The sequence below is a fragment of the Mus musculus genome, chromosome 10 (genome assembly GCF_000001635.26).
Source record: "Mus musculus strain C57BL/6J chromosome 10, GRCm38.p6 C57BL/6J".
NCBI lineage: Eukaryota > Metazoa > Chordata > Mammalia > Rodentia > Muridae > Mus > Mus musculus.
In genome coordinates this window covers 66,110,815-66,135,377 of record NC_000076.6, presented here as the reverse complement: position 1 = coordinate 66,135,377, position 24,563 = coordinate 66,110,815, and the positions used below count along the sequence as shown (strand labels likewise).

The 24,563-nt window shown below is 39.6% G+C and overlaps 1 long non-coding RNA gene across 10 annotated transcripts in view; it reads left to right on the top strand.

Moving 5' to 3' along the window:
- Positions 1–14,769, top strand: part of 1700023F02Rik (RIKEN cDNA 1700023F02 gene) — a 79,883-nt gene extending 65,114 nt beyond the window's left edge. For 4 of the 10 annotated variants that reach the window (NR_168557.1, NR_168561.1, NR_168560.1 and 1 more), the window contains one exon: positions 14,535–14,769. This is a non-coding gene — a long non-coding RNA (RIKEN cDNA 1700023F02 gene). Of the gene's footprint in view, positions 1–10,743; positions 10,804–11,253; positions 11,342–13,345; positions 13,428–14,534 lie in introns of all 10 variants that reach the window. The other 6 variants (NR_168559.1, NR_168566.1, NR_168567.1 and 3 more) reach the window with 4 other exon arrangements.
- The last annotated feature ends 9,794 nt before the right edge of the window (positions 14,770–24,563 follow it).

Below are 24,563 nucleotides of genomic sequence, written 5' to 3'. Positions count from 1 at the left end.
CGAAAGTGTATCACATATTCCAGGCTGAGTGTGAGCCGAGGGTTTCAAGAGAGTCAACTGGAGGCTGGCAAACCAATTAAGGCATTTATGATTAATTGTTTAATCACTTGATAAAGTGAGATTAAATTAGAAAGGGGTCAGGGGATAGACAAGTGACTCAAAATGAGTCGGCGAGATCTGAAGCAAAGCCTAGGAACACAAGCAGGGGGAAGGATGAAAGTGATGTAGATTCTTGCCTGAGGACCAGGATCAGTGATGATATACTCACCAAAACATGGACATCAATGCAATAGTTAGTACATAATAATTCATCATGAAGTACAGTCATGCCACCTATCACCTCTATGCTACATAGTTCAAGAAATATCTGCAGAGAGTTGATCCTTTTCCTTTTGGCGTGCTTTTCCAAATTTAGAAACATAACTGAAACAGAGGTGTCATGGAGTCTTCAGCCTTTTGTATTTTTCATAATATAAATGATTTGACTTAATTGCACTTGGGCTGCATATTCCTGACTGTCTCTTCATGATGAGGCGTCATTAACATTAAACCGCCCTCCTAAAGTTTCATCTTGCTTCATCTCCTTGGTGAACTCCATCTTACAAAAAAAAAAAAAAAATTCAGCTGCTCCAACTCTGTCGTTAACTGTCTGTATATTAAATCACAAACAGACCTTGTTTGGGGCTGTCAGGTTCAAATTCTCTTATCAGTTTTCTCAAGGCCATTGGCTTATACTTTGTGACCACATTATTCATTGGTGTCTTCTGTCTTGACATTGTGTCAAGTTTCATCGTGAGGAATGATCAGGGAGAGAGCTGACTCAGCTCTCAGCTTGCCTTCCACATGGCTCTGCTGATCCCAGGATGGTCTTAACCAATGGTCATCATAGCTAATGGAGGGGCTGTGCTAGAAAAGGCAATGTTCCTACAGTATTCTGCTTTTGGTTCAGCATTTGACCTTAAGGAAACAATTTTACTTGCCTGAGCTTCAGTTTTACCATATAGCAAGGGCCTGTGCTTGGTAAAAATTCCAATTTCCTGATCTGAATGCATTGAGGTTTGATTATTCTGTTTCCAACTGCTTCTGGAGTAGCAGGTTTGAAAATCCCCCAGTTAGTAGGCAATGAGAAATTTCGATGAGAACTAATTATTTGATAGAAAAGATGTTTTGCACAGAAGACTAGAATAGACTACCTGTAGAATTTCTTATAACAGTAAGATTGACTCTGTGAAAATGAAGATTTATTCAAAGCAAGGGCTCCTGTATAAAGGGCAGCTTGAAGCTAAGCAATAACAGCCATGTCATTTTGATAGTGTCCAATTAGGCAAGAGCTGTAGAGCTCATCAGAGGATAATTTGAAGCAGATGCCAGCATTAAGACACAGATGTGGGACATTTTTCAATGGCACTGGAACATGTGTGGTATAGGAGAGCTGATGGCTTCATCATTGCTTTTCCTTCTATGGGATTGCCTTGGGGAAAAGCATGAACATTCGGCTCTCCTATTGTTCCCCTGGGTAGGCTTCTTCCAGGTAGCCATACCTATAGAGCTGAGGTCATTAAATTTCCGTTGTATTCAATCTCCATGCCCCTTGGTGATCTCATATCTCATATCCCATATGTGGGAGTTACAATAAAATTTGGAGCAAAACACCCAGACCCACCTCCAGATGGACAACCCCGATACCACAGGATTTTCCTCTGTCAGAGCAGTAGTAGCTCATCATCCTATCAGAGGCTTAAGTAAGTAATTTTAGATCATCAAATGTCAATACATCTTGAAGCTGAGCTCAGTAAATCGAACTCTTCACACTGACATTTTTTCCCTCTGATTTTTATTCTATGGGTTTTAACATTAAACTGAAACTTTAACTTTCTCTTCTATGAATAGCATCTTTCTCTTCAAATGTCAATCTTTGGCTCTTAAAAGCTCCCCTAACTTACTAACTTGCTCTGCCTTTGCACCACCACATAGAACTTAATCATGTTACTCAGAAGGATGCTAGGCTGGGGCTTAGAGGGAGATAGAAGAGACTGTATTGAAGAAAGGACAGTGATATAAATATGTATCTGAATCAATTGAAAATTATTCTAGAAATATAATATTTAAGGTCCTCTGAGAATCCTAAGTAGCTGTGGAGAGGATTGGAATAGCTGACTGACAGAGAAAAAAATATCAAGGTTAGCTTATATCAAAGTCAGGGCCCTCAGACATGATGTATAAAGTTCAGAATTCAAAGGACAGTAATAAATGGATTTCTGAAAGCCATCAGATTGAAGAGAAAACAGATGACCTCCTACCTAGTTAATAGAGGACCTTGGAAGTCATAGAGAAACAAATGGACTTGCTGTATCCCCAGCAGAATGGCATACTAAAAACACCACAGAACAATAGAGACATAAGTCCTGCTCCTGACACCAAGGGTGTAGCTACTTCAATGCTTTAATATGTTATTTTTCTTGGTTAGTGTCTCTCAGCCTCAGTGTCTTTATCTGTAAAATAGGCACAGATAAAACAGTGATGTCTGTGGTCAGCTGTGGGATTTAGGAGCTGATGAACGGAGTAAGCCAGAGCCCACAGTAAGCAGCAAAGAAGCCAGTGTAGGTGCTGGCAATAATCTTTCCTATTTTGTCTGCTTGCCAGAGGCTGATGGCACTAGGGTGGGCAGGATGACCTTCTTTCTGAATGCTTTCAAGGTTTTCCAAATTAAATGGGCTCTGATTCATTTTAGGATATTTATTGCCTTTTTTTTAAACCTTAAGGTGTTCTTTCTGTATAGAGACGGCTCCGGTTACAGCTAGCAGAATCAGGCGATTCCTAAGGCTGCTAAAGACACATTCTCTCCTCTGTGTGTCTATGTCTGGTTGAAATGATCCTTTATCCTCACCCTCCTGGGAAAGCAATTGTCTGTTTCACAACAGCATTACTAAGCAAGCATATATACAAGTTATTATCCACTCTAACCAGGCTCTTTTTAAGCATTATTTATTTCCCAAAGAAGAAAGGGGTTTTTCATTTCAAAACTCAGCGGCTGATGATTTTCCCCAGGTAAATTATCCCGTGCTGTTCATGTAAATTCTCATCTAATTATGTCTGCCTGTCTCCCCAAGCCTGTCATTGTGCAGTTCAGTCATTGCCTCTCTTCACTTTCTTCGTGTTTGGAATTACCTGCACATTCCATTAAGGCTGGGTTTAAATCACCCGATCTTTTACAGACAGGGTATTGTTGACTGGAACCCACTCTCTCATTCTTTCTAAGTCTGAGTCAGTAATGAATGATAATGATTCATCAGGATTTGCATTAAGTCAGAATTGTATGCCAAAACTTCCAAATAGAACTTGTAAGTAACTGAATAATAATGATGATGGGTGATGGTCATGATGATGCAACATGATGATCATGTTGGTGGTGATGGTGCTTGTGATGGGGATGATAAGAAAGTGTGTGTGTGTGTGTGTGTGTGTGTGTGTGTGTGTGTGTGTTAAAGAGAGAGAGCACGGAAGAATGTGAGAGCTAGAGGAGCTTGCAAGTGCGCGCGTGCAAGCCTGTGTGCCACACCACACAAGTGCAACTCAGAGGACAACTTTCAGGGATCAGTTCTCTTCTTCCACCATATAATTAAATGGGAATTGAACCCAGGTCCTCAGATGTGTACAGAAAATGCTTTCCATCTGCAGGGCATCTCTGACACTGACTCTCATGTGTGATCTTTAATCCTTTTCAGAAAGCAAAGCTTTACATCCGTCCTGAGGAGAGTGAGCAGTCTGTGAGAACATACAAAATGAGGAGGCACCCTGGCATAGAACAATAACACCAGTCCTACTGGATCTGAGCTGCACCACTGGACTGTGTCGTGGGGGGTGGGGTGGTGCAGAGGTGGAAAGATTAGAGGCTACAACTCTCTCCTGGAAATCTAGAGACCGAACAGAAAGAGAGGAACACTTCAGAGGTCACAGAAAGATCAACACCCTAAAAATGATTTGAATATACCTCTCTCACCACCCCTAGATGTGATTGTTTAATCCCCTCATGCAAAATTTACTCATTCTGTCTTTTATTCACTGTCTGCTCACTGTTTATTATGGAAAATCATTTTCCAGGTGCTGTACATCAAATCCCTCCCCTCAAACACAGAGCCTACGGTGACAAGCTGATATGCTATGTCATGGCAACTGCTCTGAGGGACGACTGAGAAACTGAAACACATATCCAAGGAGCTGGAGGATGAACTTAAGGGTCAAAATTTGAAAGCTTTTAAAGAGGAAAGAAAATGGGCTGCTTAATTTCACAGTCTACGATGACAGCTCCAAAATACTGAAATATGTGTGTGTGTGTGTGTGTGTGTGTGTGTGTAATAGTGAAATTTCATCTCCAACCTGTATATTTTATTTACATTACACATATACACATGTTAGCGTGCATATACATACATACACACAAACACACACACACACACACTTTGTGGCTGAATAGGCTTTTTTTTTCTGTTGTGGCTGAATACATTTTGTTGTTGTTGTTGTTGTTGTTGTATCAAGATTCTTTAAGAATATAAAAACTTGGACTGAAGAGATGCCTTAGCATTTAAGAGCAGGTACTGTTCTTGCAGAGGACCTGAGTTCTGTTCCCGTCATCCATGTTGGGTATCTCATATCTGCCTGTAACTTCAGCTCTAGAGGATCCAACACCTCTGCAGCTACCTGCACTCATATGCACATACTCCATCTCCCTACATGTACATAGTTAAAGATAAGCATTGCAAATAAGCTAAGTAACAAGCTAAACAAACCACAGCACTAATATCCATTTAAAACTTGCACTCCCTGATCACAGACTGTTCCTATGGAGGAGGCAATTTCTCTTCTCCCCAGATTTTGAGGGTACCAAAGACCAAAGGAAGAATTCTAAGTCCACCTGGATGAACCAATGAGTTTACTGGTGTGGTTAATAAAATGTGAGAGATTTAAAGGAAAGCATGCCTATCTGAATGGTAATTTATAAGCAGCTAAGCTACCAAAGAATATTCCTGTCCGTTGTTACACCATACATGCCTGGTGGGACTCTTCTAAAGACTCTTTGAGTCTCTTGAGCCGTGGAAGGCCCCGTGAAGTCTCCATATCTTCTCTATACTGTTCCTCCTTCCATGAAAGAATGTTAATGACCTTGATCCCCCAAGGATCTCATGGGACCATCATGTGTTGATTGAGGAAGCCAGTTGTCATGTCTAATCCTGAATATTCTTGCCAATTTTGTTGATTGCACATCACCAACTCTTCTTTTGGTCTGTGTAGCTACTACAAGCAAAGTCATTATATTTTTGTTTTCTCATCCCATACCCTTTTTCTTTTGGATGCCTTCTTAGAGTTTTTGCTAGACTTTGTAGAGCTTTAGGGGTCAGGACAGCCTCTGGGAATCTCTCTTAAAACAAACTCCTACCTCAGCGCAGGAAGCAAAAGCAGACCTTTTTAGAAGACACAAGGGAGTGTGACCTCTGGTCATCTAAGTCAGAGAAGATTCAAGATGTTTGGGACCTCAGACTTAGTCAACAGACTTGGGAGAGCAAATAGCACACAGAGAGGTATTGGTTTTACATGATGAAACTAATGCATTAGGCAGGGTTTATGAGAGGAATAGAACTGAGGTTATGTGCATATAAAAGTAGATTTCCTATCTTGACTTATGTGATGAAGATTAGGGAGTCTAACAGCAGCATCTGCTCACCAGGCAGGCCGAGGCATTCCTATCTGTTCAAGTTACAAAGTCAGATGCCTCAGTAGTTCCAGTTCTGGTGATGGAGGTCTGGAAGATTCCCAGGAAACTGCTAATCTTCACTCCATGTGGGAAGGCTAAAGAAATTGAAGTCTTCTGTCTGCTGAAAATGGCAACTAGAGAAGAAGAGGAAAGGAGGGGGAAGTAAAAGGGAAGGAGGAGGGATACATCAAGAAGTGAGGGCAAGAGGACAGGCAATACTCTGCTTTCCTGGTACTTCTTTCTACCTGTTGGAGGACACTGCTCAATCTGGGTAATGGGGGGGGGGGGATACCTCTTGCCTTCTCTGTTAACCATTCTTAGAAATGTTCTCGCTGAATTACCCAGAGATCAATTGGTTGATTCTACATATTGTTAAGTCTAAAACTGAGATTGACTGTCACAGTTGCTAATTTAAAAATTGGGGTATTATTACATAATATAGCAGAATCTTTTAAAACATTGTTTGTTTATTTGTTTGTTTATGTGTGTGTGAGAGAGAGACAGAGAGATAAATAGAGACAGAGAGAAACAGACAGACACACAAACATACATGAAGAGAAAGAGCGAGAGAGACAGAGAGAGACAGAGACAGAGAGAGAGACACACACAGAGAGAGAGAGAAAGAGAGAGAGAGAGAATGCATACATGATTGTACATATGCAGAGTGTAAGCCTCTTTATGAGTGTGGGCCAGAGAGAGCATCACATCACTCAGAGTTGGAGTTACTAGCAATTCAGGAACATGGTGCTGGGGTCTTAACTTTGATCCTCATGATGCTCAGCAAGTGCTGTGCTCTCAACTGCTGAGCCATCTCTTCAGTATTTGCCCCGACCACCACATTTACTGACTTTTCAAAAGATTATGTTTCTAACAAAACTTAAGAACTCTTCAAAGACATTAAAAAGATGTATGTATAGCTTATGAATTTGCATTCACTTAGTAATTCACAGAGAGTGTCTGAGAAAAAAGTTATAATAGTGCTTTGGGGGGAATTTTATGGCCACCACTATTACATCCAAGAAATGTAATTTTATGATAAAGCTAGCACTTTCTTTCAAAATAGAAATGGTAGCAAAGGACTGTACATGTGTGCCCTACAGTAACATTTTGCATTCACTGCCTAACCAGACTTAATATCCAGTGATTTACCAAATATGCCAATTTGTGTTTCTACTTCAAGTATTTACTTGGAATCAAGACACTAGAGTTACAATAAATAAACTGAGTTTTCTTTGTTCTTTTTTTACAAGTGTACTACTTGACTGTGAACTACAGCTATTATAGCCTATAGCAAGCCATGTATTGATGATGCTGGGTGGTACAGAAAAGGACCACAAAGGATGGCCCTTTCTTTACATGTTCACATGCTCATCCAGTGGCCATAATATCATTTTGTGCAATCATTAAAACCCCTCATTCCTGGAGATTGTGAACAAAACATGAGTTCCTATATTATACCTTGAGTAGCTGGATAAGAGTAAGGACATACATTTATTTACAAAAAAAATATGAACTGATGGGATAAGGATTGTAAGTTCATTTTTAAGGGTCACATTTGTATGGGGCTTGCTGGGTAATTAAGAAGGAATTTGGGCTCATAAGTGCAGGTGTAAGAAATGGCATTTTATTCTTTGTCAAAATTTGCAAGGGAGGAATAAAAGATCGCTCAGTGGTTAAGGTCACATATTGCTTTTTCAAAGGAGCCAACTTCCATACTCAGAACCCATGTCAGACAGCTCATAACTGCCAGACACTACACTCCAGGTCCTGGCGAACCTGATACCCTCTTCCAGCATCATCAGGTACTCTATCAGTGTTTACAACCCACATATAGACACATGCATACACACATATCTTAATATTAATGAATACTATTACTACTGCTACTACTACACTACTACTACTACTACTACTACTACTACTACTACTACTACTACTACTACTACGGCTGCTGCTACACCACCACCACCACTACTACTACTACTAAAATATTGTACAATATGTAGAGGATCTGATGAGCAAGCTACTATTATGCTGACTATTCACATATATGATCTACATAGGCTATGGCCAGTGGTTTTATAAAGGCAACATACACAGGTAGGAATAGGGAGCTGAGCATAGTTTAAATAGCGATACCATTAAATCATTAAGGTGTAACGAGCTGTTTTCCTGCTGGCCTCAAGCTTCCAGAATAAGGACTCAGACTGAAATTATATTTACAAATACCTAGGTCATATAGCTAGGCTCATTTCCTGACTAGCTAATATTTAAAATTACCCATTTATATTAATCTACATTCTGCCATGTGGCTAGTTACTTGTGCTAAGGTACCATGTTTCTGTCCTTCTCACATCTTCTCCAGAGAAGAGCCAAATGCCATATGGTTTGTGTGAAGAATTTGAGAAAACAAAAATGTATAAAAATTATATGCCATATGTAACAAAAATTGCCTATAATTCAGATAAAATTTTCTTCTACTTCTGTTCAAATAGAAAATATATCTTTGAACAATGGTGGATTGTATTGTACATACATGCAAAATTATCTTAAAAACTATATATTCTTAGCATTTTATTTATTATTAAAATACTATAGATTATCTGAAAAAATGGAATGATGGTTTGCCATTTCAATGTCCTGAAACTTGTTTGATGGTGTCTCTATTGGATGTTTAAGCTTTTTTCTGGGCATAAATATTAATGCATGGTGTAGGGATTTGCATCTTATAAACAGGACTAGAGGGGAAAGAACATAGGTGTCTAAATGAAAATTGTGGAAATGAGGATACTCTGTGCTTACTTAAGAAATAGCTGACAGGTCTGTGTGGGTGACCATTAGGCTTACGTAAGTAATTTAAGTGGGTATGTATCCAGTGAGCCTTGAAGGTGATGCTAAAGTGTGGAGATGGGGCAGAGGCAGGCTACAGTCTGTGCACAGCTCTGAGACATACTCCCAGCAGCCCTAAGGACAACTCCCCTGCAATGATGGTGTGACCATGGGCCATAAAGGAAGAATCAAGGAGGAAGCCATGGCTGAGGGAGCAGGTTATCTGAATAGTGAAATGTAAGGGTGTGATGGCTGGGGTTCAGGTGAGAGCTGAGGGAAGGGAAGGGAATTGGCTTTAGATAAAGTCTAAACATTTGTTGGTGTGTTCTTCACTTAATCCAAATGAAATGCATTGGGCAGGGGGTGCTTAATTTGGGTATTACTAGACATTTTCCTAGTAAGTGCTGCTAAAGCCAGTAAATACAACATGACCCTGTTAGAACACATCTATTTCCCCTTAACAGAGCTCATTATCCCCTAGAAGGCTTTGCCTGGCATTGTTCAGTAGCTTAGACTGACCTACTGAAGGTTTCTTTGCCGTCTCATTTTTATCATTTCCAAGGCCATCTTGCTAGACCCAGGTTTGTTCTTTTAATGATCTGCAGTACTGTTTATTTATAAATAATAGATCAATTGCTTGCAGATGAGACTTTGCCTGGTCTTTGTTCCCATGACAGCCTGACTGTTTCAGGCATCTTGTGATTTAAGCTGCTTAATAAGAGGAGTCCTGTCTTCAGATGCTTTTCAGCTCATTTTGCTAGCGATCCTTTCTGGAACCATTTAGGTAAATGAAGAAATTCAATATTGTGGGTGGAGAATGAGAATCAGATTCAAGAGAATGATGTGAAAGTTGACTGCTGTCCTTCTCTCAGGCACTGTGCCTCCCAGCCGCTAGCTGTCGTATTGACATAGGTTTGTTCTCCTGTGTTTCAAAATCAAAGCTGCTACTGACACTGCCCTGGCTGTTGCTACTGACCAAGGGCCTTTTTTCTTTGTTGACTTCCAGAAAGATGTTCTTCTGAGGGCCTTTATTGGCATTGTTTTCAGTTGTCACCGTGAACACACAAGATAGACACATCTGTCCAGAGATAGATAACATTCTTGATGGGACTGAAGTGCAGAGAGGGCAAACTCCTTCCTCTAGGAGGCTGAAGGTTGGCCATTAAGCCAGGTCCACACTACTCAGGAGGAATAGCAAAGGATTTGTTCCATTATCAAAGACCCAGGGGAACTTAAAACCTATAGCTCTGAGAACTGAGATGGGGACTGGAGCAGGAGTAGGCAGAACTCCTGTCTTTCTCATTTGGACTGTGAAGATGTGTAGCCTCCTCTGCTTTAGTATGTCTGTAATTGCTTTACCATATGTGACATATTGGAATGTCACTAGCTTTTACATCAAATCCTTTGATCAAATTTACAGACATCCAGTCTTTCTTTCTGGCTATGTCTAAAGATGGAGATGAGAACCCAGGTTTCCAGCAGTACTAGAAAACCACACAGATCTTGAAATGTTTATGACGCTATTCTGATATGAGTCCCTCTTCATTTGCCTGGTTGACAGGCTACATTATATGTTCTTGAACAAAAACATTGCCTTTACCTTGATTCCCATTTATGCCTGAGTACACATGTACAGACAAATAACTACAAGTAAGACAGGATATGAATTCTTAAGCAGGTCATTCTTATTAAAATACTTTAATAAACCTCAGCCATTATGCTATTTGCACTGGGGGTGTTGTTGTTGTTGTTTTTCCAAAGCTATAAAAGAATAGCAATCTGGAATTGAAAAGGTTTCGAATTTGATACTGTCCTCTTGTACAAGTAAGCTTAAGACAGTGTTGGGTAAATCTACATTGGGTATGAATGACAAGAATCCTAGCTTTTGATTTCTAAAGTTTTAAATACCTGATCACATCTGTAGATGTAGCTGTGGGGACACTTTTCAGAGATGAGAAAATTTGTGCAGGAAAATAATTCAGCCTTTTTACAAAGATGCATTTCTGTATGAGAATAGGTATAATTTTATAACTTGCATGGCATTTGAATAACCACCCTTGGAAGGTAAAATAAACAACATTTTAAAGACTAAGGATCAAAATTTGAATGAGAAAAGGGAACTGATCCTGGAGGATCTATTTACTTACCTTTTATTTCTTATCCAGATTCTCCTGTACTTCATTTTATAAACCCCCGGTTTCTTAAACTTCACTCTTTTGTGGAGGGTAGGTGTTGAAGATTGAGCTCTTCTTTCCAACTTAAAGGGTAATGGCAAGTTACTGTCACGACAACCTGAGCTAACAGGTCTCCTCAGCACTCAAAGAACCACAAATCCCAATGCCTGATTACCAATGAGGGTCTTTCTCATGTTTAGTTTTTATTTATTTATTTATTTATTTATTTATTTATTTATTTATTTATTTTCTTACTTATTTGTTTGTTTTTACATCCCTATCTCTGCCCCCCCCCCCCCAGTCCTCCCTCACCCATCTCTCTCACCATCGTCTCTCTCTGTAAGCAAAGCTAGGGCCTCATGGATGCTGATATTCTGAGGAAGTGCATTGTCATTAAACTGTAGGTCCAGCCCTATGGTTTTGTTTTGTTTTAATTTTCCCCTTGAGATATCATCTCCATAAGGTGCCTAGGCTGGCTTCAAACTTTCCTCTGTATCTCAGGTGACCTTCCTGCTTCCTGCTTCCTGCTTCCTGCTTCCTGCTTCCTGCTTCCTGCTTCCTGCTTCCTGCTTCCTGCTTCAGACTGCAGGTCAGTTTAGATTACAGGCCCCTCGAACACCAGCCTGAAAGCCCTTGAATTTAAAGGCCTGTTTTTTCTTTGTTTGTTTATTTTTTCATTGTCTTAAGATCTAAGATAAAATCCAAGATCACTGCTATGATGCCTCTCCTAAAGCTGCTGCCTTTCCTCAGGGCAGTGGTGGGAAGCAGCCCAGAGGGCAAAGGCTGTTTCTGTTCCCCAAAGGGGAAGGTGAACCCACGTGACCAGGCTGCCCTGTTCCAGGATGCTTCGGTGTCTTTTGTCACACGTGTCAGCTGCTTCCAAGAGCCCCTTGTCATTTTAATGGCTAGCAGTGCCCTTATGAAAGATGACTTTTATTTTTTCCTCACAGAAGCAGGTGTACTGTGGTCTATTACTCATCCCCGTTGTACTCAACGAGGGGCTGGAGTATATTGGATTAGCTTCAGAGTCATGTGAACTTAGAAAACATTCTTTTTCAAGGAGAGTAGATTGATCTTGTAGATGGGCACACAGCACCATCAATCATACCAGTCTGGCTGGTGGTTGATTTCTGTTCTCTGCACCATCCACCCATTCTCTGCCTCCAGTCTGTACACTGCAGGTTTTAGAAACTCCCTCTTTTTAAAAATTGATTATTTTATTTACTTTTCAAATGTTGTCCCTCCTTCCTGGTCTTCCTTTCACAAACTCTCCATCCTATCCTCCCACCCCTTTGCCTCTAAGAGGGTGTTCCCCAACCAACCCACCCACCCACTCCTGCCTAGCATCTCCCTTTGCTGGAGCATCAAGCCTCCACAGGACCAAGGGCCTCCCCTTCCATTGATTCCAGATAAGGCCATCCTCTGCTACATATGTCACCGGAGCCATGGACCCATGCATATTCTTTGGTTGGTGGTTTATTTCCTGGGAGCTCAGGGGGGACTGATTAATGATATTATTGTTCTTCCTATGGAGTTGCAATCCCTTTCAGCTCCTTCAGCCCTTCCCTCAATTTTTCCATTGGAGTCCTGGGCTCATTCTGGACAAAAAATGGGGCAGAGACTAAAGGAAAGGCCATCCAGAGACTGCCCTACCTTGGAATCTATCCCATCTGAAGACACCAAACTCCAGCACTATTGCGGATGCCAAGAGGTGCTTGCTGACAGGAGCCTGGTATAGATGTTCCCTGAGAGGCTTTGCCAACACCTGACTAATAAGGGAGTGAAGCACACTGAGTTGTGGAAATGCTACAAGGGCCAGTTTTTGGGTCTTAGAAGAGTGTAGGTATGGGCAGGGTTCAATCTTCTTTCCTTTTTCATTGTTAATTACTTTATTTACTTATAGACTAAATGTTTTATTCCCCCTATTCCCCCTCCCAGAATTCTTTATCCCATTTGTCTCTGTGAGGGTGACACTGCCCCAGGCATTCCCCCTTCCCTGGGGCATCAAGTCTCTATAGGATTAGGTGCATCCTCCTCCACTGGAGCCAGATGAGGCAGTCCTTTGTTACATATGTAGCAGGGGCCTCAGACCAGCCCATGAATGGTCTATGGTTGGTGGCTTAGTCTCTGAGAGCTCCCAGAGGTCTGGGTTATTTGAGTCTGCTGTCAACCTTATTTCTTTCATGGCTGGTTAGTTGAAATATTCTTCATGTTTTCAAAGTATTTTGATTGATTTGCCTAAAATCTCCAAACTATTATTCATCAGTTTGCTTCTTTAGCTTAAAGCCATACACCTGATTAATGAGTGAAGAGTCCTGTATATATTTCTGTGTATTTCTTGCCATCTCTCTCTATATATTCCCCATATTATTTTGTTACTTACCTGGATAGCTTCTATTTGTACCTTTGGATCCACAGCCTGGTCACCTCAATTCTATGTGCTCTGGAGGAGCCTGCCATTTGTGGGTTTTTGTCAGTGTGTTCTTGATTTTAGATATAAGCAGAGAGCAAGAAGCATTGGGATGAGAGTGGGGGGGGGGTGAGAGGAGAGGAGAGTCAAAGTATGTATTGCTTTTGTCTCCTTCTCCTCTAGACCAGGGCTTGGACTTGGCTGTGTTCCTCTGCTGAAGGTTACAGCTACTGCTGCACAGCTGTCTTTGTACAGATCTCCCCAGGTACTACTCAGTGTCAAGTGCATGGAAGAAAAATTTAGTGTTTTCTCTGCCAGGCATAGGCTTCTCATGGTATGATAGATTTAGGTCAAGTGTAGGGGACAAAAACACTCTAGGATGTCTTCCAGTCCTTACTAGGAGGGGTAAGGTCTTCGCCAAGGCGATTTAGGCAAAGGACTATAACAAACCTTGCAAAAAAAGGAAGCCAGAAAAATACACATGGAGTCTCAGCTCTTGACCACAGTAATCAGGTAAAGATAGATCTGTAACAGCATGTGCCAGTAGGAGACCACCTTGAACCAACCATTGCCCACTGCTCTCAAAAAAGCTTACTGTGGTCATTAGAATGGAAGAGGTGTCTCCTAAGGCTGCCAATAAGAGTCATCATGTGGCACCTAAAACCAACATACACTTAATTTTAAACATGTGGAGAATAGAAAGCCAACCTTGATATGCCTATAGGTCTGTCTCTCTGAAGGTTCTGCAAGATTTCTGTTTGCCTCTTCCTGACTGGTAGTCATCTGCATCAGTCTCTGGTCCTTGATTTTTTTTTTTTTTTTTTTTGGCCACACTGTTTCAATTGGTTTTCAGGTGGCCTTCTATAACTCTCCCTGTTTCTCTTCTTTTAATGATCCTTAATTGGATTTAGGGACGTACTCTACTTTCCTTCTGTGCCATGATAAAACACTCTAACCCAAAGCAGCTTAGGGGAGAAAGGTCCCCACCAACACACACACTACAGGTTATTCCTCAGTGAAGGAAATGAAGTCAGGAAGCTTAAGCAAAACTCATGAAGGAAGGCTGCTTGCTGGCTTGCTCTCCATTAGGTGCAGGCTTAGCTATTTCTTATCTAAGCAAGGACAGCCCAGTATCAACTACCCAAGCATTGTACTGAATGCAGTGGGTTGGGTCAAGACAATCCTGCACAGACATGTCCTCAGGTCCCATCTGGGTAAATACACAGTATAGGGGCTTTCATCTCTGATGGCCCTAGGCTGTCAAGTTGACAGTTAAACTAACTATAATCAGACAAGTCTCATCTAAATACATCCTTATTTTAGTGAATTGTATCTGCAAATCATGCTTCTTCTTCTTTTTTTTTTTTTTTAGATAAAGCCACAATGTAAGGTTCCAGGTGGCCACACTTATTTGGAGACACCATTTAACACGGTTCTGCTTCTACTTCCATGAGAACCTAGTGAAGAAGACACAGCCAGAGCTTTGATCAAAGATTCCAAATGCAAATACAACTAACCACCCAACTGGTCCCATCAGCCAATGTATCTCTTTGTTACCTCAAGGGAGATTGATTTACGCTTTCATCAATAAATCTTCATATTTTCAATGTTTTCTTTTCAGATAGTACAATTTTGACAGTCTAAAAAAATCTTCATTTCTATACGCAATAAACCATGTTGGTGGCAAAGTAACATGACAACCATTATGAAAATAGAACCCTCCCACATGAGTTTGTAGTCATAATAATCAGTGATTTCGTAATCAACCATGATATGGGATAAGAACAACAATGAGATATCTTCACTCCCCTGTGTGCCAGAGTTTCACACTAAATTCCTAAGCTGTAGAAGCTGTAGAAAGCAATTGCTCTGTCTGCAGATGCATGGATGAAGGAAACATGGGATGCACAGATACTCAGAGAGAAAGTTAAACCCAAAAGATCAAAATAAACCAGACACAAAAAGGGAATACTGAATATTCCCACTTGAATGAGAAATGCAGAAATGTCAATCTCATAGGTGAACAAAAGGGATGTTTCTAGGAGCTGGGAGGGAGGCAAAGTAATGGGAACTTGGTAAAAGGTATATAATTTCAGATATGGGATGAATATATTTTAAAGATCTAATGTATGTGCCTAAATATTTTTAGCTATGTAACAACACAGTAGCTATTGTATACAGTAAAGCAAAAAAACAACTGTTAGCATAGCTATGTAATAAAGAAATGGTTTTCATACACACTTGTTAGAAATGTAAATGTATTCACAGTATAGAGGCTCTTCAAAATACTAAAGATGGAAATGATGTCTAACCCAAAAGTCTCTCTTGTTGAGGAAACTTCAAGGACTAGAAATTGGGTCCTGAAGAGAGAGCTAACTGCCCTTCCCTACCAATGCAGCATCATTTAAAGCAGCCACATCAACATCTCACACATCCATCAGCAGATGAGCAGGTAAGTTCACACATGCCTGTGCACAGAATGGAAGTAATATTTGGCTTCAAAAGCCAATGAAATCCTTCTCTGCCTTTGCTGCAATACAAATGATCTTAGAAGGCATTATGCCACATGGATTGTGCAAAATGCAGGGGGGTTACATCACCACACTCACACCAGAAAGCTAGCAGTTCAAAGCATAGAAGCAAAGGCTTAAGTGATGCTAGTGGGTCCTGGGGGGAAGAAGAGTGTAGGAAGGCATTGATCAAAGAGTATATCCCAGAGGCTTGATATGTAACATAGTATATGAGGTTATATTACTGTACCACGTGCTTGAAAAATGAAGAGGGAAAACCTGTTTGATTTTTTTTCTACAAGAAAAATAGGGAGGGGGACCCTTGAAAGGTAAGGGTTAAGTGTAGGGCATTCTATATGGTCACTTTTCCCCAATATACACTTTCCCCACATGCAACCAAGTATATACATTAAACACGTGCAAGCCATGCCTCAAAAAAAGCAAAGTCTCATAGACTAAAAGCAGTAAAAAAAATCAGTAGAGAAATACTGTTGAAAATGATGGGCATGCCCTTATGTCTGTCTATATCCCCATTCTGTAATGTGTCTGTGTTGTTCAGGTCAGGATGCCCTATGTGCAATTCGAGGATGTAGGTCATTTTAAATTATAACTTATATGCACACATAATGAAATAAAACTTCTCATTATACCAAACTCAAAGAACTATTTACTCATGATTGCTGCTACTCAAGAGTCTTTAAGCCAATATTATTTTATTCTATAGTCTTTAATGTATCAAAATTCATTAGCATGTCACAAATGACTTGCTCGCATCTGTTTTCTGGATCTATCACGAGCCCTAAACGTGACTATGCTAGGGCTTAAAATTCCTCTTAAAATAACTATTAATTACTTTTCCATATTGCATCGGTGTAGCTGCATTTAATTTTTATGTAGAAACAGGTTGAGTGGAAGTCTTGAGAGAGGCATCTGTCCTTAAAGCTCATTTGTGTTCTGAGTATATATATATATATATATATATATATATATATATATATATATATCATATCTTTGACTAATGGTGTTAGTTTTGGCAATCGAATTAATTAAAGGCTTGATTGCCTATTTTACATATATTTTAATCAAATATTTTAACTGCTCTATAGCAAATATGTACTGAAGCGAGGAATTAAATTATGTTTACAATTCTTAGTTCTTTTGCCAAATGTTTGGTGACATTAGCATGCTGAGGGAAAGAAAATGAAATTAAGCATCAGAGGTAAACACCAGAAAGTCACTATCTGATACTTAAACACAGAGACCAAGTGTGTCTGGAAACAGCCCTTACTGATGGCTTTTCTTCCTCTCTCTTTTTCCCAAGCCAGTCTTCCCCTTCCCTTAGCTTCCACATAAAACAGTTTTATTAGGGACAGTGGTATTCAGTCAACATAATGGTACCATCAGTTCGGTCGAATACCAAAATCAATGCCCTTGCCATTTGTCCAGCATCTGTGCTGCACATGACAGGGTATTTCTGTTGACTCCATAAATTTGAGATCAGGTAGCACACAGCAAGGCCAGGAGCAGATTCCCAGAGAAGCAAAGGTAGGACTTTAATTGACGGCTTTGTTCTCCTGCTGAATTGGGGGTGGTGGAGGTGCATAGCTCCCCTCCTTTACCATTGGTGTCTCCAGAGAAGATGCTTCAGTTGCCAAGAGTGACCATCTACTAATCAATAAATGGTTAATTCTATCCAATTGCTTCGCTAATGCACTGAGGTGTATTATAGAGTCACCCAGGTTTATCTTGACCTCCGCCCTCCTTATTCTGGGACTATAGAGCATAATACCCAGTTAATTAATTACTTCTCCTCTATTAGTTTAGCTTCTTCTATGATGATGTGTTACACATTGGACACCGCCATTATACAAAGGTTTCTTGCTGAGCATAACATTTAATGCAGTTTGAAAATTAATTTTATTACATTTAGTTATTTATGCATTCACTTATGCGTTCATATGTGTACCATGGAATATATTTGAAATTCAGAGAACAACTTGCTAGAGTGAGCTCTCTTCTTCCACCATGAGGGCCCTTGTGATTGAAATCCAGTTGTCAGGTGCAGCAAATGCCTTAACCCATGGAGACATCGTTATGGCCCAGGTGCAGCATTTTTAATAGCTGATTTTCTATTTTTTTGCCAGATGTTTATTTTGTCTTATTTATTTTACCCCATTTCACATTAAAAGTTTTCTATATTACTTTTGAGTTGAGATAAAGCTCAGAGAGCTAACTCACTGGTTAGGTAGATGACATGCTAGGGTCTGATACTTGTGATTATGGTGTCAAATCTTCAGTGTTTCCATACACTGACCTGATACTTGTTACTGATGGCAGTGTTTGTGGTATGTTGTTTGTATGGTTGTTGCTGGTGACGTCCATGAGAGTGAAGATGCTGATTTGGCGACTGTCGTTTTTGTGGTTGGTTGTGTTGCTGTTGATGGATGGTGGTACTATAGTTACTGCTAGTGGTAGGGTGTGATTTTATAAGGAGGCACATTATCTTTATAATTTTCATTGGGTGGCTAGTGGGGAGGGGAATGCATAGGCAATTTTTTTGGAGATACCTTATTGGGTGTGATAGCTTAGTTCTCTTTTCTCCTGGCTCTAGAGCCACCATGAAGTTAAAATGAGTAATTTTATTTTTCTGTTGGCAACACTGCTGCTGATTTCTTTTACTTTCTGGTTACTTTTGAAATTCGCTAGATTTTTGTTTCCTGATGGCAGAAACTCAGTTTTAATTATTGTTGAATTTTCAAGACCCAATACAGTAAGAAGTCGGAAGTCTGAAGGTATTCCATGAGCACACTATCAAGTACAGCCATCTCCACAGGACCCTTGATCTCGTATCCATGCACAGCTTCATTCAGATCAGTGGTGACCTCTGAGATTGTTTCTTGAGAAAAAAATATGAATCTATATACAGAGTTTTGGAGAAAAACTGTGTAATTGATTAGGAAGCCTTGCATCCTTAAATCACCATTAATTGCCTATATATACTCATCAGCTCTCTTTATATTTGGGGACAGTATAGCATGGAAGGCTGTGAGAAATTCAATAAATGGGAAATTCAATATTTATGAGTCTGGTAATTTTACAGCATATGCATTGTTAAGAAGCATTTTTCCTACTTTGAAGATGAAAATTAATAATGTCAACAGTGTCCTCAGCACCCACATTTATGCCTGGTAGAAACCTAGAACCCAGGACAGTCTGTTCAGTGAAATGACTTGTTTGTTTGTTTGTTTGTTTTTAACTCTTCTACATGTACTGAGTTTGTGGATTTTTTTCATCCCTGAGGGATTATAGCTGTTGAATAAGAAGAGATCATTAGTATGCTATGGTAAACCCACTTAAGGGTTTACTTCAAAGATTCAGGGACAACCAGCCCCATAAGCAGATTGGCTTTAATGATTAGAGAAAAGTGTGCACTCATGCCAAGGTGTTTCTGTTGGCACCAACACTGACTTTTTTTCTTTTTTGCAAAATTTTAATTTGCATTCCTAATTTTGAATCTTTTATTCATGTCAACATTTGGGGATGCCCCTGCTGGTTTGCATTCTCGCTCCTTTGGGCAAATCTCATCTTTCTCATGATTCTGCATCTGCTCTTCAACCTTGTTGACTCCTTTGCTATTTCAATCTTTCGCCCAGAAAGTCCATTATGAGTTCTGGCTGTCCCTAGAAGTCACTTGCCCTTCAGAGCACAGATCATCCCCTGCACCACTATACAGTATAGATATATAATGTGGAATAAAGGAAAAACGTTCTCTTACATTTCATAGGGTGCCAATGCCAGAGCTGGTAAGGTAAGAGACTTCCTCACCTACTGATTTAATCATAACACAAATCAGAAGAAGGTAATTATGTTTGGGAAAAATGGAAGAGAACTAGAGTTTCTAAGAACTGAAATGAACAATGAATAGAAGTAGAAATTTGACTAACTATAGTCAAAACACTAGGATGCCTGTGCTAGAAGGATCTTCCCTTTAATCACCAGCATGTCGGATTCTTCTATTTGTACCCCTGACCCCAAGCAGTCTTGTCATAGCACAGCCTGAGATGTATTTGCAAGCACACTCAGGGCAAGCATCCAGAGAAAGCAGAGTAGAAGGGAAGGAAAGTCTTTGCTCTGACAACAGATTTTCACAGTGTTTTCATCAATGCATTTCCATCAATATTTGAATTTATTGTCTAGTATGATGCAAACAACATCACACTATAGGGAGGCTGGAGCATAAAGAAAGACTCCATTTGGTATTGTCACAACCCATAGGCAGACATGCTTAAATGACTTGCTGCTAATTTACACACCCTTTCCATTGAAACCTTCAAACAAGAAGGTATTAAACTGAGTGCTTATGAGGAAGTGTCTGTACAAATTGTGGACTTAAATAAAAGTTTTTTTTCTTTCTTAAGTGTGGAGGTGTTATTTTGTTATTTTGGTCTTTGTGCAAATGTTAATGAGGTTCTCTATGTTTCAGGTGATACATTCTGTCTCTTTGTGGTATTTAAAAGGACATCTTCCTGGGGATTTTGAAAGTGCTTAATTATACAACACTGAACAGAGCACATGGCTTGCCAATAGAATATTGTTTACTGCAGTCTTACCAAGTACATGTCAGGGAAAGAATTTCCAAACTAGAAAAGACATTTCTACCTTTCATGTGGCAGGTAGGACGTTTATATCTTAGCTTCAGACGTTATTTTTAGCCACTTCTAAAGAACAGCGCAATAGAGTTAGCAGGAAGTCAAAAAGTCCTAACTTTAAATATAACAAGTTTAATAAAATATAAAAAGAGAATTGTAGTGCTAATCTATTATGAGTCCACTCTAATCTTTTGGAGGGTGTGCACACAACTCTGCACCTGCACCCACCCAAGAGCTCTGGATTCATGAATGAAATACACACACACACACACACACACACACACACACACACACACACAAACACATACACACACTTCCATCTTACAACTCAATCAAACCCATCTCCATTGTCACTCTAGCAAAGTCTTCTTTCCTTCTACTCCAGAGAAGACATGTCATTCTTTCTGCTTAAGACAAGCCTGCAGTCTTGGCCACATCCTCACTAGATACTTAGAAGGAATAGCTCCACCATTACTCTCATTGTTTTCCAAGAGACAGCTTTATACATGACCCCTTTCTTTTGTATATGGGGTACTTGTTTTTGAGAAGCGTAGTAGTCAATCAAATCTTACCTATCTTTGTTTGTATGTATTCATCTTCTGGGCTGGTAACCCGTGGTGTCTGCTTGCTTCCTTTCTTCTCCCACGTTCTCTTGCAACCCCTGGTCTTTCTAGGCTGTCATGGGAGTCTACAAACTGCGTGAACTTCCTTTCATCTGTACCATAGTCTATGCAATATAGTGCCTGACTCCCACACACATGCTCTCTAGATGTTAAAAAAAAAAAAAAAAGTGATGCAGGCCTAGATTTTCTCTAGTGATGGAGTCTGTTAACAGCTACTTGATGGAGTTCATTTTAATTGATCTTTAGAAATTTTGATGTTTATTTTCTACTCTTCTCTTTATGGCTATATAGTTTTGAATCTCATCTTTTGGACACTCATACCCATTTTTTTTCCTGCTACTAGTTCTACTTTTAAAAGTTTTTGCTTTTCGATTGTAATTTCAGATAAAGAGTATTGGTTGATGATTTTAAGATCAAAATGTCAAATATACTAATTCTCTCAATCCTAGACTCATGCAGTGAATTATACATGCCATGTATAAAAGATCTAAATGAGCATGTATATCACAAACTCATTCAGTTTCCTGCCACAATGCATTTCTTCCCTACTGAGGTTGATGACCTTGTCCACGTGTCTAGGTCAGAAAATGAGGAGCTTGCTTTTTCTTTAATCGTTCCTTTAAACCTTGCATCTGGTGGATTAATGTTCTCTCAAGGTTCACCTATTAATAGGGTTTGTCTTTCCCTTTTCTTCCTCTGTGACATTATTTACTGAAGGTTCTTTTCATTAGGAATTGCTTGATTAGTTAAGAAGTCTTCTGTGACAGTAGTTTTCAGTCTTAGCCTTAAACCATAGTCAATTAGAGAGGGAGAGATATATTTAAATCCCAGACCCTAGGCTGTTTTATTAGGATCTGTGGAGAGGGGAATTTGGTGTATAGTGTGTAAATGTTGGAAATAAATGTCTATCCTTATCCCTTGAATGCTGCTGATATCTTTAGAGTATCATTGCTTAAAATCCTAACTCTTCTCAAGACCATTTAATACCTTGACACTGTCTATAAGTAAAGGCTAAATTCCTTAGAATAGCCTTAGTTTGGATAGTTCATTAAATAATTTATTAAATTTAATATAGGCAAGATAATATAAAGAATTAAATCATGAAAAATAATATACCAAAGAGAAGAAATCTCTCTGTATATTAATTTCTGTAAAGATAGATTGATTTTTATTTTATATCTATACAGATTTAGTCTGTATTTATGCATCCTACATGTGTATCCTACATGTATGCTTGATGATTTTGGAAGCCAGAAGAGGGTATTGGATACCCTAGAACTGGAGTTCCCTAGGGTTGTGAGCTGCCACATGGGTGCTGAGGACTGAATGTGGGTTCTCTGCAATGTCGCGAAGTGCTGAGCCATCTCTCTAGTCTTTACTTCCACTTTTTGATACTCTAATCCATAGGCAGCTATTGTCCCCAGGATACCTTTAAATCTATTCTGTTCTCTTCTTTACTGTAAACAAGAATCAGAAGATACTGTGGCTTTTTTTTTCTTCATGTACCAATCTACCTGGGAGATAAATTCACCTAAATATGTAAGACTGCATCATCTATTATTTAGTTATGTATAATTTCATCACATGCATATGAAATACTTCATATGGTGAAAATCTGATTAGGGCATCCTTTTGATTTTGTAAATGTTGTTATAATGACCAGCTCTGTACATGCCATTTTGTACATACACCAAATATTCTACTTAGGAATTGTCAAATTATCTTTCACAGAGGGAACTCCAATTTACATCCCCTCTGTGATGCTTGCCCTCCATTCTTGTCTGAGGTTATGTAACAATTGGCTTTTCCCTGTCCCTGGTTATATGTTTTCTCCATGTAAGTAAGCATGAGTATCTTTTGAAATACTGAATACCTTATGTATTTCTTTCTCTGTGAGTGCTTTATTGTTTTTCCAAGGCCCCTCAAATATGCATGAAAAACTTCCAAAATGAGAGATGGTAATATGATCGGGCAGACCTTAGGGTAGGGATGGGAGGACGATTTAAGTGTAAAGCTAACCATGAATGACAGATGGAGAGTGCTCTCCTTCACCCGAGAGAGGGAATCTGAACCATTAGTAACTATTCTAGACTGAAGCACACAGTCAAGGTTGTATCTGATACCAAAGGAACCAGGTAGTTATTGAGCCTAAATACACTAGCTGAAGACTAACGAAAATGTTAAATAAAAGAGATATTAAGGGAATGTTTTTATTTCTATGTGTCTATATAAATTCTGTTTTAGCAGAGTTGGTGAACTTCTCATCTATGAGCAGAAAAAAAATACATTTTATGTATGGGTTGCACAGACTGTACAGAGGGAGGGAATTAAATACCTTATGGTGGAAATAGTTTAAAGCTTCCAAGAAGTTCATATTCTCATATTCAATAAGTTCATGATTCCTTAGGGCCAACTTAGACCTAATTGTTGCCTTTTCAGTTTCATAGGTCTTACATGTGACCAGGGGCTATCCTCTGTGAAAGATGACTTTCCTGTGGACTAAACCAATATCAGTACTGGAGACTCAATGATCAGACATATAAGGGAGGTGAATCATAAATATCTGTTGTTCTGAAAAGGCACATTAAGCACAAGGTATTTAGAGTTCAAAGTCAGATCCGAGGCATCCAGCATCTCTTCCAAGGGAAAGATCATAGCTAGGCTTATTTTCTAAGTCCTCAGAACAGGCTCCTATACCTTTTCAGGGTTAACTTGCTCTCTGTTCAACTTGACAGTTTTCCTAATGACCACCTCACACTGTGCATGGGGAGAAAGCCACATCCTTAATACCATTTCTCAGTGGAAAGATCAGAAGTCAGTTTTTAATCCAGTCCTTGTTTTGCAGGAGATGAACAGGCTGTCTTTGCTATTAGCCCCTGGCTGTTGCTGTTTTCCTCCCCACACTGTCTGATGTTCTGCATTTCTTGGCTCCATTCACAGCTTTCTTCTCACTCTGTGGACTTTCTCAAAGTGTAGGGTCATAAAACTCACCGATGCTGCACTTTGGTGTGTGGTGATCTTGTAGTTCCCTAGGCTACCATCTGCTGCTCAGAGAGACAGTATACTTCAGCTATATTTGCATTAAAAGATGACATGACTGGCATCTGTTAGTACTTTCTTTAATATATTATGCTGTGATATTAAATACTCTGTAAAGTTTGATTTTTCTTTTAATTTTCCCCAGATACATGTAAGTTTAAGGAGGTGGTCTCTGGAATCTCATGGCCCAGGGGCTGGAACATGGCCCTGAGATATGTGTTTTTCGGCTAATCTGTTTTAGGCAGACCACATGGGCTCTCATCAGCACGGAGATGCTCTTCAAGGTTTGTATGTGATCCCATGATGCTCTATGTGATGGTTTCTTAGTATTAACTTCAGGAATTCCCAGAATATTTGGGATTCTTCTGTCCCTCTCTTTTGGTCACCCACTCTAATGGTCTTGAGGATAACCCCTGTTGCTGGTAAATGTTCTTCTCTGAAGCTCTGAAACTCTGTTGCCTTCATTCTGTTGAATGCCTTTGGATATATTTTGATAACTGATACCTTTCAAAATGTGAGTCATACTCCTTATATATAAGAAGTGTCTACTGCTTCTTTTGTTAGGTCCTTCATAGGTTAT